This window comes from Labeo rohita, chromosome 9, assembly GCF_022985175.1.
Source record: "Labeo rohita strain BAU-BD-2019 chromosome 9, IGBB_LRoh.1.0, whole genome shotgun sequence".
NCBI lineage: Eukaryota > Metazoa > Chordata > Actinopteri > Cypriniformes > Cyprinidae > Labeo > Labeo rohita.
The window spans coordinates 15,030,720-15,046,388 of record NC_066877.1 but is presented as its reverse complement, the minus strand read 5'-3'; the positions used below and the strand labels follow the sequence as shown (position 1 = coordinate 15,046,388).

At 35.5% G+C, this 15,669-nt stretch overlaps 1 protein-coding gene across 3 annotated transcripts in view; it reads right to left on the bottom strand.

The window, feature by feature from the left end:
• The window catches only part of LOC127170589 (diacylglycerol kinase beta), a 138,879-nt gene extending 124,748 nt beyond the window's left edge, over nucleotides 1-14,131 (bottom strand). For all 3 annotated transcript variants that reach the window (XM_051118687.1, XM_051118689.1, XM_051118688.1), the window contains exon 1: nucleotides 13,798-14,131. The gene's annotated coding sequence lies outside the window, so the exon portion shown is untranslated. The remainder of the gene's footprint in view (nucleotides 1-13,797) is intronic.
• Nucleotides 14,132-15,669: the final 1,538 nt, after the last annotated feature.

Sequence of the window (15,669 nt, the reverse complement as noted above, 5' to 3'; positions counted from 1 at the left end):
GGGGTCATCGGATGCTAAGTTCATATTTACATGTTGTTTGAACATTAATGTGTGTTGTCAGTATATGTACACATCTACCCTATAATGATAAAAATCCGTGCAGTGGTTTTTAATTAATCTGTAAAAATAATATCCCGTTTTTCAAATCGAGCCATTCTCAGATGCCTGTCGTTGTGGCGCACCCACAGAGGCCACTCCCACGATAGTTGATTGACATGAGTGTCTTACCTCAGATCAACTATAACAGTCCGACCTCTTTGTTTCAATGCCGGAGCAGGGATGTAAGTTAGACAAGAATATCTCAGATTGAGTGTTTGACGTGTTGTGTTGCTGGATGTAATAATGAACATAGTGGTCGTCATTTACTCCCGACATCTGAGCCGCTGAAGATGCAGTAGATTATGTTTGTTTGTGAAGGGAATGCACCTCCCGATCTACATATATCCGTCTATGTTCACGCGAATCATTCATGATCGAGCTTCACTTATAGCAGAAGTGAGTATAAGGGTTTTTTTATGAATCTGTGTGATCTTCTTTACTAATAATGTGTTAGTTAGCAAGTTTAGCGGCTAAATGCGGCTAAAGTAAACATGCTCGTCACTCCACAAAGAGAAAAGAGGGGCGGGGCAGGCAGAGCTCATTTGCATTTAAAGCAGCCTCGACCAGAATGGGATGATTTTTGCAGAGCTGATTTTGGCAAGGTAAAAAGGGTGTTGTTTTACACAACCACTGAGAATTTTGACCAAAGTATATTATAGACTTTTCATTAAGACCCTAAATAATCATATCAACTTGTGGAAAATGGACATCCAATGACCCCTTTAAAACACTTTGTGAGATACTCTGTGGCAAATAAAAAAGTTAGGAGTTGAGAGCTACTGTACTTTTAGTCTTAAGATGTTTTGTAACATCATAATATGTTTTTGTGACACCACTGCCCCTGGTGTTTTTAGACTATGCATGTTATGAATTTTTGAAGCACTGTGAAATATAACTGATTGAAATTGAATCCATGATTGTGCCAATATTATCTAATTTATTTTCTACATTAAATGTTATATTCGATTTGAACTATACCTCATTCTTAATATACAATATAATTATTAGTATACAAATTATCATTACCGAAATAATCAACCTCATTTCCGTAACCTATGTATCATTACCGCAACATGTGTTCATTTAATGTTTATTTAATAAATTGAAAAACAGTAGTTTGCTTTTACATGTATGTGCAGAATCTATACATTATGTTCTTTCATGTTTGCCACATCAGTTTTAAAATATTTAAGTTTTCTATAAAATAATAAATATATTAGTTTGCAAATTAGAAGAAGGTGTTGCGGTAATGAGAAAAATCATTGAAAATAAAATAAAAATGTTAATTCATAAATAAATTTTATTTCAGAGTTTTAAGCAACTGTCCATGACTGTTAATAATCCATTTTTTAAAATGTGAAAATGTATTGGCTTTCCTAATAGAATTGACGTTTTTAGCCTGTTGCGATAATGAGATTTTTAAGAACTTGTTTTGGAAAATATGTTAAAAAATGTGTTAAATTTGAAGTGAAACCTTTTAAAATTTATGTGCACTAACACTTAAGACCTTGCTCTTAATGTTTCAAAAGAAAATTTGTTTATATAAACATTTTTTAAAAATTCGTGTTTGAAATCTTTGAAACTGCGTTTTCGTGAGAATCACCCGTATATGGTATTGTCATGATACTGAAGTGGCTATAAAAGTGTTGTCATAATACAATACAACAGTTTGAATAACTTTTGTTTTCTAATAACAAAAAGAACTGAACATTTACAGTTGAGGTCAAAAGTTTACATGCACCTTGCAGAATCTGCAAAAAAGTTAATTATTTTACTAAAATAAGAAGGATCATACAAAATGCATGTTATTTTTTATTTAGTACTGACCTGAATAAGATGTTTAACATAAAAGGCATTTACATATGCATACAAAAGAGAAAATAATAGTTGAATTTATAAAAATTACACCGTTCAAAAGTTTACATACACTTGATTCTTAATACTGTGTTGTTAGCTGAATGATCTACATCTGTGTTTTTCTTTGTTTAGTGATAAATGTTTATGAGTCCCTTGTTTGTCCTGAACAGTCAAACGCCCACTGTTCTTCAGAAAAATCCTTCAGGTCCCACAAATTCTTTGGTTTTCCAGCATTTTTGTGTATTTAAACCCAGCAATGACTGTATGAATTTGAGATCCATCTTTTCACACTGAGGACAACTGAGGGACTCATATGCAACTATTACAGAAGGTTAAAAACTCTGATGTGTCAGACGGAAACACAATGCACTGAGTTGGGGGTGAAAACTTTTTGAATTTGAAGATCAGGGTAAATGTAACTTATTTTGTCTTCTGGAAAACATGTAAGTATCTTCTGTCACTTCTGAAGCGCAGTACTAACTTAAAAAAAAGTTATATTTAGGGAAAATAAGAAAAATGTACACATCTTCATTCTGTTCAAAAGTTTACACCCCTGGCTCTGTTACAAAACAGATTCAAGTGCAAAAGTATTATAAAAAACAAAGGTTACACTTCACAATAAGGTCTTATTTTGACCTTATTAATGCACTAACACTGACAATGATTAACAGCTACATTTGTTGCAGAAGTTATTAGTCTTTCAGAGTCAGAAAGCTTTTGGATTTCAGCAATAATATCTTAATTTTTGTTCCAAAGATAAATGAAGATCTTACTCTCATGTTGTTCCAAACCTGTAAGAGATTCGTTCATCTTTGGAACACAAATTAAGATATTTTTTGTTCTGATGCTGCATAGACAGCAACGGAACTGACACGTTCAAGGTCCAGAAAGGTAGTAAAGGACATTGTGACATCAGTGGTTCAACCTTAATTTTATGAAGCTACGAGAATACTTTTTGAGCTTGAAGAAAACAAAAATAAGGGCTTTATTCAATATCATCTTCGTCTGTGTTAGGCTTGTTTACATCAGAGCATGCATGCGTCTTTGACACAGCATACAGCAGTGTTATGCATTTTAACCAGTTGATAGGAAAAGTATTGTTAAATGCATTCAAAAAAATCTAAATACATTTTGTGAAGTGCCCACGATAACAAATATTGTGCATGTTCATTTTTGTGATGTACTGGCACAAGTATACACCAAAACCGATGAAATCTGGTTAGACTCACACCACTAGCTGGCTAGTCAGCTAATTGTGTTTTGCTGTATAGTGAAGAGTCACTCATGATCAATGCACCAGCGAGTAACTGTCTGCAGCTGTGTTTGTTTTACACACACACGCACACACACACTTGTTTCACATCATGGTGGAGACCTCCCTTTGACTTCTACTGTGCCTAAACTAAACTGCTACCATGAACTAACAAAAACAAACCCTAACCTTATTTTTGGCATCTGAAAACATTAAGTCCCTTTAGGGCTCATTCTACAAAGCAGATGGCATTTGTGTCCCTCATATGCATATGGGTAAAAAATGTTGTTAATATTAATAGATACAGACGTTTGTATAAACAAAGTACATTGAAAAAAGCTGGCATTCTTCTCTATTCTTTCTACACACACACATACATACAAAAAAATACAGCAAAAAATAAATTCTGTGAAATATTATTTCATTTTAAAATATATTTTTTTTTCTATGTGAATATATTTTAAAATGCAATATATTCCACTGATGACAAAGCTGAATTTTCAGCATCATTACTCCAGTCTTCAGTGTCACATGATGCTTTGGAAATCATTCTAATATGCTGATTTGCCGCATATTTTATTATGACTGATATTCTTGTGGAATATATGTATTTTTGTGGTGTGTTCGTAGAAACCATGGTCGATTTTAAGCATTTTACAGTCATCTTAGAATCTGATATTATTTTTAAAAAATAATAATAATAACAATAAAATAAAATAAAGAATTTTTTTGAAGGGTAGTGTGCATTTCATAACTAATCAAATACGGCACAGTGCAATTCATCACCACTTGAATATATTATTAGACACAACATCTAAAAGGGGTCATGAACTGCCTGTTTAGCCCCACCCACCGATTCGCACATTTAGTGTAAACAACGCGAGGTAAACGCAAGTCTGTGCAGAAACCAGAAGATAAAGATAGCTCCGAATACAACAAGACACTGTACAGTGCCAAGTTATGGAAAAACAGTCTTTGCATTGCCTTTCTTCTGATCCCAATGCTAAGAAAGAGTGGATGAACATTATTTTTAAGGCAGTTCCAGCCCGCATCAGTAAAAACTTAAGTCTTCAATCACTTCATTTTACCGCAGATTCGTTCACAAACAAGGAACAATCTGACGTGGGATTTTCAAAAAGACTGAAGCTAAAAGACGATGCTGCGTCGACTATACTGGATCCGAGAGTAATGTCGCACCACACAAGTGTGAGTAACTCTTTTTATTACGTGGTCACTATTGCATTGTCTGTTATTATTAGATTACTTAGTATTTGTATGTTTTTGACCTAAATCACAGCAGAGTCTATCTATGAAGGATTTAGGCTGTCAAACATACACAACAGCAGTGGGCGTTTACTTCCGAGTCTACTATCCACTATGGCTATTCAGACAGAGCGTTCTGATGAGGGGGTTTAAAAACAGGGCAGAAAATAGGCTATTACTTCTAAATTATGATGTTTTTTGATGTAAAAATCTTGATAGCATTATAAGGGGACCTCAGAGAACAGTACAGAATAATAAAAAAGGCAATTTCATGACCTATTTAAATCTAGGTACTTCAGGTTTTTTAGATATTACTATTAACACAAGCACACAGTACATAGAATAAATAAATGCAACATTTTTAAGTACTTCATTATCTACAATTCAACCAGAAGGTTTTATATTCATCATCTGAGTATGACCACTCCACTAGTCTCTTGAACCACTGTGTGGAAGAACACAACCAAATTAGGACAGTAATTCTGAAAGGGATAAAGAGAGAGGGAGAGGTGCACTGCTGTCCAGCCGTGGCAGTAACATCACCCGCCTCCAGCGGGACAGCGGACAGGCTCACACAGAGAGTTGATACACAGGAGAATGAGATAGCGGCCGTGATAAATGAAGAGCCTGTGGAAAGTGGCAGGCCGAACAGCTGGGAATAGGAGGTTAGTGAGGGGCGCAGATATACCAAAATCCCAGCTTTCATAAATGCAGGCCGTTATAGAATTAAACGGCACAGCTGGGCCGCAGGGGTCGCAGTCCAGTCAGAGCCAACATCAGCGTTGCCATGTGCACCCGTCACCGCTCATCAGGCAGTTTCGCTAACCCACACACAGCTGCTTGTCACAGTTTGAAGTATGATAAGGTATGGTGTAATATTTTTGTCTCAACTTCTCCACAGATAGTCTCTGCGGTCTGGCGTGTAGCCAGCAGAAAGAGTTCAGACATGAGAGTGGATGAGAGTGGCAGCTAAAGATGTCACATTATCAAACTATTGGGAAAAGGCTGGAGGAGAGCCTGATAGGGCCATTTCGCTGACAGAAACTGGTCTCTCTCAAAAAACTTCCAGTCATGTGCTTACAAAGAAATAAGAGAAATTGCAACACAAGTCTACTTATGCATGGTTGTGGATGGTCAACTTGATAATATCTGTGCTTACAAAACTTTTTTTTTTGTTTTTCTGTTTTAAGCAGTGCATATTTATTTCACCGCTTATATTAACAGGTTACCATATTCACAGAAAACTGGAGGTGTAAGTAGACTTTCAACACTTTTTTTTTGTTGTTGTTGTGTGTGTATGATAATTTGCAATATGTGACCTTGGACCACAAAATCAGTCACAAGTAGCACGGGTATAATTGTAGCAATAGCCAACAATACATTGTATGGGTCAAAATGATCAATTTTTCTTTTATGCCAAAAATCATTAGGATATTAAGTAAAGATCATGTTCCATTAAGATATTTCATACATTTCCTACCATAAATATATCAAAACTTAATTTTGATTAGTAATATGCATTGCTAAGAACTTAATTTTGATTTTCCCAATATTTTGATTTCTGTGCACCCTCAGATCCAGATTTTCAAATAACTGTATCTTGACTAAATATTGTCCTATCCTAGCAAACCATACATCAATGGAAAGCTTATTTATAAATCTCAGTTTCAAAAAACTGACCCTTATACACTGCCCTCCAAAAGTTTGGAAGCACCCCTAGCAAAGTGTGGTTTTGGACGATATCAGCGTAAATCCTTATAATTTCTTGGTGCAAATACATTAAAGTAACTTGACATTATCATTGAAGACCAGCAATAATAATTTTCATTTTGATTACATAATAATGGCAATATATACATGTCAAAGTCAGACATGCCCCTTTGCCAGCTGTGATGCCTGGTTACTGGTTTAAACTTTTTTTAAAAGATTTTTGGGTCAGCACACCTTAATAGCTTCAACAACTGATTGCCAATTAAGTTTAGAATACAATGAATTTAGGCCCAGATTATGCAGAGCTGTAATAGCTGCTAAATGGTGAATATTTTCATGAATCGAAAATGTTTTTTCCATGTATAAACTCTTTATGTAACAAAATATGTTTTCGTAGTTTGTGTTGTCCCTTATCAGTGCAAAATTATCACAAATTAAAAAGGATTCATGCCAATATTGTCCAAAACCCCACTTTTCTAGGGCGTTTCCAAACTTTTGGAGGGTTTTGTTAACGACATACAATATTGAAAAAAGTGATTCCAACAATATTGTTTCTCTCTGCCTTTATCGTTATAGCTTTGGTATGGACTCTGCTATTCTTTAATATTGAGAATGACATTTAGACCTGTATCGTTCTCTTTATAGTTATCATCCTTGGTGTGAACGGGCCTTTAGTCAAGATCAGTGAATATTTTTGTTGTTTGATTTACATTATAGATACAGACAGCAGCAGGAATATTACCCTGCTGTCAATTTAAAGGACCACTGAAGTGCTTTGAAACACACAGTGTTATTCTATGTGCTGACGTAATTTTAACTGAAACAGGAAGACAGGGTGGGACATATCAAGCAGTCCCGCCTCCTTTTTTAAATGGTCAACAGTGTTATGTTTATATCACAGCTTGGGCCAGAGCCATTGAGCTCTGTGAAGCTGCATTTGACAACATATGGCTGTCACAATCTCATCCATGTCGCTATAAAATATAGCATTCTCTGCAGAATTCAAATCGGTCTGATACATTTAATGGTCTGCGAGGATTTGCGCATGATTCACTAAGTGCTATCCTGTCTCTGGACCGGTGCAGACTGCATGCCAAACCAGATTTCTTTCGCCCCAACGGAAAGCATATTTACACTGTCTGAATCATACACTATCCCCTATATATCCCCCATACTAATTCTGTGAACAAGTGAGCAATTTCAGCCAGAGCTGTTTATAGTGTAGATGGAGGGACACTTTAAATTCCAGAGAGCATTTGATTGGACAGAAAGTCTGATCATCAAAATGCTGATTCATATTGGTGGAAGTTAGAGAATGTAAGTTTTCAATCTCGTAAATGTGAATTTTGTCATTGTTTTGAAGCACACTAGCTTATACACAACCTTAAGGCTAACACATTCATACTAAAAGACAAAAAAAATTCATTTTGATTTCATAGGGACTTTAAGAGCTGCACGGATCTAATTTATTTATACATGTGTGTTTTCTTTCTCAGCTGTTCACGTTCACTTAAGTCATAAGACAAGATGGGCATTTTAACGTAATTGCGTATGTATTTGATCGTCGAAGCGCAACAACTCGTGAAAGAGATATGAATTTCCGTGCACGCGCTTTGGGCGTGTGATAGCACATGAGTGCTGCATGAGTTCTTTTCGAATGTTTATTGCGCTTAATAAATAATTTTACCATCAAACACATCCCATGCTTTATTTTCTGATTCGTGCATGTTTTTTATCCACTCTTAAGTTGTCAATAAGTTTAAGCAGCCCTGTGCTGTGCAGATATATAAAGTTTGGCACGGCCAGTGGTTATGCAGGGAGTGGAAGCAGAGCTGCACACACACTGTCCTGCTGTCGCACATTGACGCAACAGGAAATACGGCTCTTATTAAAAGACATTCTTAAAGTAGCCTACCAGTACTAGTAAAATGCACAATCGTACTGTTTTTAAAAGCAGGGTATTGTCATACCTTTTTATTGTATATTGTGCAACACTAATTCTTATACATCCGTTTCTATGATTAATTAAGAAACTACTGCATTAGTATTTAAATTAATATTTAAATAAAGTCACTAAACTTAACCTTAGCTTTAACCTTAACCTGGAAAACTGTTATTTTATGATTATTTATTAACTCCTATCATATGTATTAATATTTTGAAATATTTTCAGTTTACTTTTTACTTTCATTCTTATTTTTTAAAAATATTTACATTAAGCTTTAATTCACTTTTATTACAGTTTTAGTATTTTTAGTCCTTTAACTTTAAACTTAAATTATTTTAGTTTTTCTCATTTTTATATAATATTTATAGTTCATTTCAGTTTTATTTCAATTATTGAAAACAATTTTTAATAGTCTTACTTTTAGTTAGCAATAACAACACTGAATCAGTAGTGGGACCTATAATATACACTTTACCTAATACATTCAAACATATTCTACTCTATTCTATAATGATTGCACCGATGGTTCTATAAATATCTACTGTATGTACACCAGTAGGGCCCATTTACATGATCTCATCTAGGGCCCCACAAACCTTTAAATGTATGGCCTCAGAAGGAACAGTGGAACAAATCAGAAAGGAAAGAAACAGCCAAACATCTCACACACGCCAGAAAATACAACTTGAGCAGAAACGTCATCTGATTGATGGATGCACTGAGGGCATTTAGGTATGGATCTTCTTCTGGGTCTTTGCGGGTATTGCTGTCTGGGTAGAGATTAATTTTTTCCTATTGATTTCACAGAAACAGAATCAGCGTAGAATGTCTAGGCCTAAAGAGCAGACAGGAGCGTTTAACCAGCATCTCTGAAGACAATATCGTGCTGCTCACTCCATTGCTGTTAGGCCTATCTGATGCATTTACACGACATGCCTTTTAGAGTTTTCTTTTCTCACGTCAAATGCAACTCGATGACTCTCTAAGTGCAAGCAACCACAAAGCAATCTTTATAATGTTCACAAGTGTAATTACTTACAGCTGCATTTACCACTTTTGCATTAGTAAAGTGTGTGACTGAACTGAAATTTTGCATAATATACCTAATGGTCCAAAACAATGTAATGGATGGTGAAACAGTGCAAGGAAAAAGCATATGACATGCACTGCTGAAATTAAGCAATGCTAAATGGGCACGCATAAAACAATCAATCTCAAAACAAAAATATCCCATTCTTTAGGCACGTAGGCTTCTTTGCAATTGAATCAAACTAAACAGTTTCGGTAACACTTTAGTACAGGGAACAATTTTCACTATTAGCTAGTTATTTATTAGCATGCCTATTATTAACATTTTGGCCAATACCTGAACCTAACAATTACCTTACTAACTATTAATAAGCAGCAAATTAGCAGTTTACTGAGGCAAAAGCCATAGTTAATGGTTTGTTAATAGCAAGAACTGGACTGTAAAATAAAGTGTGACCACAGTTTCTTTACAAAACACTTTTTTCTTTATCAAAGTATAAATTAAGTACAAATAAACATTTACGATGCAGACATAACACATAATCCCAGAAAATAAAGTATCATGCAGCATCCAATTACATATCTACAGCAGGTTCAATGCTTTTTTAAAGGAGAAGTCCACTTCCAGAACAACAATTCACAGATAATGTACTCACCCCCTTGTCATCCAAGATGTTCATGTCTTTCTGTCTTCAGTCGTCAAGAAATTATGTTTTTTGAAGAAAACATTTCAGGATTTTTCTCCATATAATGGTATCCATTGGTGCCCTGATTTTGAACTTCCAAAATGTAGTTTGAATGCAGCTTTAAAGGGCTCTAAATGATCCCAGCCGAGGAATAAGGGTCTAATCTAGCGAAACGATCTGCCATTTTTTTTTTGGAAAATAAAACTTTTTAAGCACAAAAGCTAGTGTTGCACAGACTCTGGGATGCGCGTTCACGATGCTACGTACTATTGAATCACGTCGAAAGGTCACGCTGAACGTAGGCGAAACCACAGACCCAGTGTTTACAAACCGAACGTGCAAAGACTAAGAAAGGGCAAGTAATTTTGTAAATGCTGTTTATAAACAAAAAGGTACAACGATGCCCTCCTCTCCAGCTGTAGGAGAAAATAAGATGGAGTCTTTCGCCATACTCAGTACACAGACAATGAACTTACACGTGATTTGTAGTAGTGATGAGAAGTTCAGATCATTTTACCGACTCAGACCTTTGAGTCTCGTTCAGCAAAATGAACAAATCTTTTTTCGAGTCATTGTGGTCATTTTAGTGAAACATAATTAAAATGTTACGTGTTACTTCCCTAACACATCTACTGCTTACACAAATGTTGATCACACTACAAACAAGACAAAACTATAATGCTGTAAGAAACAGAAAAGATTAATTAATTGTTTACCTGGGTCTTTAGTCTATGATTAGCTCACCTCACTTCTTATCTGACAAGTTTTCGGGTTTGACTCGTTCGTTCATCACGTGACAGCCCCATGAAATGAATAAACGACTCAAAAAACTTGAAGACTTGACACAGGTGAACTAATTCAAGTACAGAAACCTAATGGGATGTTGCGCATGCACGACTAAATGAATCACTCCCCAAGATGACTTGTTCTTCCCGAGTCACATTAAGGATTCGTTCAAAACAAAAGAATCGTTCAAGATCAACCCATTACTAATTCGTAGCATTGTGGACGCTCATCCCAGAGCCTGTGCTACATGAGTTTTGTGCTTAAAAAATATTTAAAAAATTGTATTTTTCCAAAAAAAAAAGACCGATCATTTCGCTAAATAAGCGAAAGAGCTGCATTTAAACTACATTTTGGAAGTTCAAAATCGGGGCACCAATGAAGTCCATTATATGAAGAAAAATCCTGAAATGCTTTCCTCAGAAACCATAATTTCTTTACGACTGGAGACAGAAAGACATGAACATCTTGGATGACTGTGAGTAAGTAAATTATTTGTAAATTGTTGTTCTGGAAGTGGAGTTCTCCTTTAACTCATACATGCTGTAAAGTAGAAGAACACAGAGTAGGGAATAAATTTAGCCTTTTACCATTCCTTAAGTGATTCTCTGAGCTGAAAAAACATGAGCAATCTTTTCCTCTTTCCTTTTCTCTCTCTCTTCTCCTGGGGCCTACATGCTTAAAAAATCCTGGGAGTATTTACAGAGGGGTTGGATGTCATGGCAACAGGAGGGTTTGGTTCAAAATTGCAATGCAATGACATGGAAAAGCCAGGCAAGACCTGCTCTGATTCCCAGCTAAAAGGAAACCTACTGCCCTCCAATCCGGTCTGAATGTCTGTTAACGTAACAGAACATCAACAACACAGTGCTAACAAAGTGGCACACCAGCGGTGGAAAAGAGCTGAAACATCCGTTTTAGATTATATAATATAAAATAAAGCTACATAGCTTTCTAAAATAAATATATTTCAGACAATATTATATATTTATGAATTCAGAGAAATGCTTTTAAAAATTACCATTTAATGCAATGATTATGTATAAAAATGGTATGAAATAAATGTAATTTACATTATAAGTATTATGTAATAATATTATTACTTATATAAAATAAATAATAGGAAGAACTTCTAAATATAAATATAAAATATGCAATAAATATTATAAATATTTATAATATTCACAGTACCAGTCAAAAGGTTTTGAACAGTAAGATTTTTAATGTTTTTTTTTAAAGAACTCTCTCCTGCTTACCAAGCCTGCATTTATTTGATCCAAAGTACAGCAAAACAGTAAAATTCTAAAATATTTGAAATATATTTGAAATATTTACTATTTTAAATAATGTAATTTATTCCTGTGATCAAAGCTAAATTTTTTTAGTATCAATACTCCAGTCTTCATTGCCACATGATCCTGCAGAAATCATTCTAATATGCTGATTTGCTGTTCATTTATTATTTTATTTTATTTTATTTTTGGGGTAAAGAAATTACAGAAATGAATCATTTTATTTAGCAAGGAAGCTTTAAATTGATCAAAAGTGCTGATAAAGACATTTATAATGCTAAAACATTTCTATTTCAGATAAATGCTGTTCTTCTGAACTTTCTATTGATCAAAGAAACCTGAAATTCATAGCCATTTTCAACATAATAATAATAATAATAATAAATGTTTTTGAGCAGCAAATCAGAATATTAGAATGATTTCTAAAGGATCATGTGACTGGAGTAAAGATGTTAAAAAGTCAGCTTTGAAATCACAGGAATAAATGACATTTTAAAATATATTCAAATAGAAAAAAGTTATTTTAAATAGTAAAAATATTTCAAAATTTTACTGTTTTTGCTGTACTTCGAATTGAATGAATGTAGGCTTGATGAGCAGAAGTGACTTCTTTAAAAAACATTTAAAATCTTACTGTTCAAAAACTTTGGACTGGTAGTGTATATTACTATTATTACTGCAGGAATGACAGTACAGTAGTTAATCATAACATGTGAAAATAGGAAGAGGAAATACACGAAGGTACTGAAAACCACAGCACTATATTGCATTTTTAAAACAAAACTAGCTCCCTTTCTATTTGTTTTGAAAACTTTCCCACTAACACAGACCCTCCGAGTGGCTCTCGTAACGTGTGCTTCCAGTCAGGACGCCGGGATAAATCACCGTGCTTCTTCAACAGACAGAAACATATTCATCTACCCAAGAGCGGCATAGTAAAGATGAGAGACAAGCCAAAGACAACAGCATGAGCAGCGAATGTTTATTCAGACTCTCTTTTATTGTGGACTCCATTTAGATACTGCATGACTGACTGCTGTTTTTGACCTTGGGTAGAGTGTCATGAGCAATCTTTTCTCTTTTCTAATGACTGAAAGCGTGTCTAATTACACAAACATTCAGCTTCAACAAATACTCAGCCCTCTCTGAGAACTGACAATATGAATCGCGTCCTCAAGCAGCTACAGCGAAAAAGCTCTCTCTTTCACAAACACAGCTCACGCTGTTCCTGCTCCACAGATCCTGTTGAAACATGAAGACCCTGTGCTTTTGGTGATTACATGATGAGCCGTAATTAAGTGAGCCGATTAAAGATGTACCAGCATCTCCCAAACACATGACAGCACAGGTTTGTGAAGAGAATAAATCATCCCTCACATCAAAATTAATTACATTCCCTCACAACAGAGATTGTGGGCCGCTCCAGGGCAGCACGGAAGATGCCAAACAAACCTGGTCAAATGCTCGAGCAGTTTTTCCCCCTGTATCAACAAGCCATCTATCCATCATCCCACAGCATTGATCTCTGAGCTGAGTGTGAAATATAAACACTATCTGCACTCAGCTCTGACTATGACAATATAGACCATAACAAAAGCACTAAGCGGGTAACATCCTGCATGTGAACTCTACAAAGCACAGGAAACACCTCAAATCCTCTCCTGTGAGACGTTGAGCATAGAAAACCAACATGCACCAGTTAAACGTTACATGTTTTGGTGTGACAGTGTCTGATATGCAGGCTTTTAGTGTTGACATAAGAGAACAGACACCGTGAGAGGAAAACAAGGGTCACTGGTTCGGCAGACGGCACTTATCGTATGTGAGCGAGCAGAGAACAGATGTGAGTGAGAGATAGAAGAACAAATCGTACCCTACCTCTGCTTGTTCAGGTGATGGTGTCCGTCAAATGCTGCCTGATCTGAGTGCTGTCACGGTCACAGCATGGATGGGCTCACAAACAAAATGCTACAGGCAGTGCTGGAACCAGCTCAGTCAGCGGCAGAAACATCCCTCCCCTCCTGCATGAATTAATTAAACCTTCTCTCACTCGCTCTCACTCTCGCTCTCTCTCTCTCTCGTGATTATCCTTCAGCGTTGTACGTAACGCTCTCCTTTTGGCTGTGGCGGATGAAAATGTCCCTGCACTTTCTTTTCTGACAGCCTGTTTACAGAGCGCTCTGCTGTCGCTCTGTTTCTCTCTCGCTCTCTCGCTCTCTCGCTCTGCACACACTCACTCTCATCAGCAGTGCAATATCAAAGTGCTTCTCATAGGGCCAGCCCTCCCCCTTGTGAACAACCATAACCACACAGTTAGTGCCCCTCTTCAGTCTTATGAAGCGTGTTTTGATGTAGAATTAAATTAAAAATTATTTATGTTATTATGCCTTTTTAGGCATAAAAGAACTGATCAATGAAAAAAGAATTAGGAATAATGTGACATTTGTGTTATTTCCATCACCTTAATACATTTTCTATATTTTTCTACTACTTTTCTACTTCATTTATTTTATACACTAGTGTTCAAAAGGTTTTGAGAAAGAAATTCATACTTTTATACACTAATGATGCATTAAATTGATTTATTTTTACAGTAGACATCAGGGCTGAGATTTGACACAAATTTCATGATTCACAATCTTGCGATTTGATTTAATATTGATTACGAGTTTATGGTCACTAAGGCCGCATACACACTGCAGCTAAATTCGGTTGTCAATTCACCTTTTACTCTTTAATTGCGTTCTGTACACAGGGAGTGACAACCGCATTAACTCCAAAAATATACAGGAGTGAAAACTGCATTTACAGAAATTATATGCAGTGTGTACGTATCTGAACTAGTGTTGGGCGATATGATCGATTTTTATATCGTCCTATCGTCAGCCTGTGAGATCGCCGACACACGATATTATCCTGCTAATTTATTTAATTATGTACTTAGTTTCATTGCCAAATGAACCAACACCAGCATAAGGCTAAAAGCAGCATAATGTTTTCAATATGACTTAATTTGTGTTTAACATGATTACAATTTAATAGAAACATAAGTTACTAATGCTTACATTTCCTTAGTTATTCTAAAAGCAGCTACAGAAAACGAGCAAAGACCATTTAGCCTATAAAATAAAAAAAACAAAAACAAAAAAAAAAACATTTAGCCTATACGTTATCAAAGAACATCATCACTGACTAGCCTAGCAATGTCTAGCGCAAGTTTATGCACTTTAAAAAACACTCCCGGTACCATAAGTAAATACAATAGTTACATCACTGTATGATGAATTAATTTCTTATTGGCACAACCCTAACATGAACTGAACAACTAGTTGCTCAGTCCCGCATTTAAATGCAGTTGTCACTCCTGAAACTTGCAGTGTGTATGTGGCCCATATGTTTTCTTCAGAGGTAAATGTGACCTACGTTACACGACATTGTTTACGAGCTGTTATATTGACGTCTTTCTGCAGTTGAAACACTGATTGAGCGATTAGATGAGACAGGGTATGGATTTTGTAAGTTGTACTTTTTAAACATACCTTTGGATGTTTATTCATGTTTATTTTGTGCTGTAACTGGTATTAAAGCAGAGGAGATGATCAGTTTACATGCTTTTCGCGTTGCTAAAATGGCAACTTGTAATAAAATGGAGAAAATTTGAAATATGAGACTTCATATCAAAAATAATAAAGCACAAAGCTTATTGTGATTTACTGGATTAGAAGTGCGCTAAAAATGTTTCGTTCATTA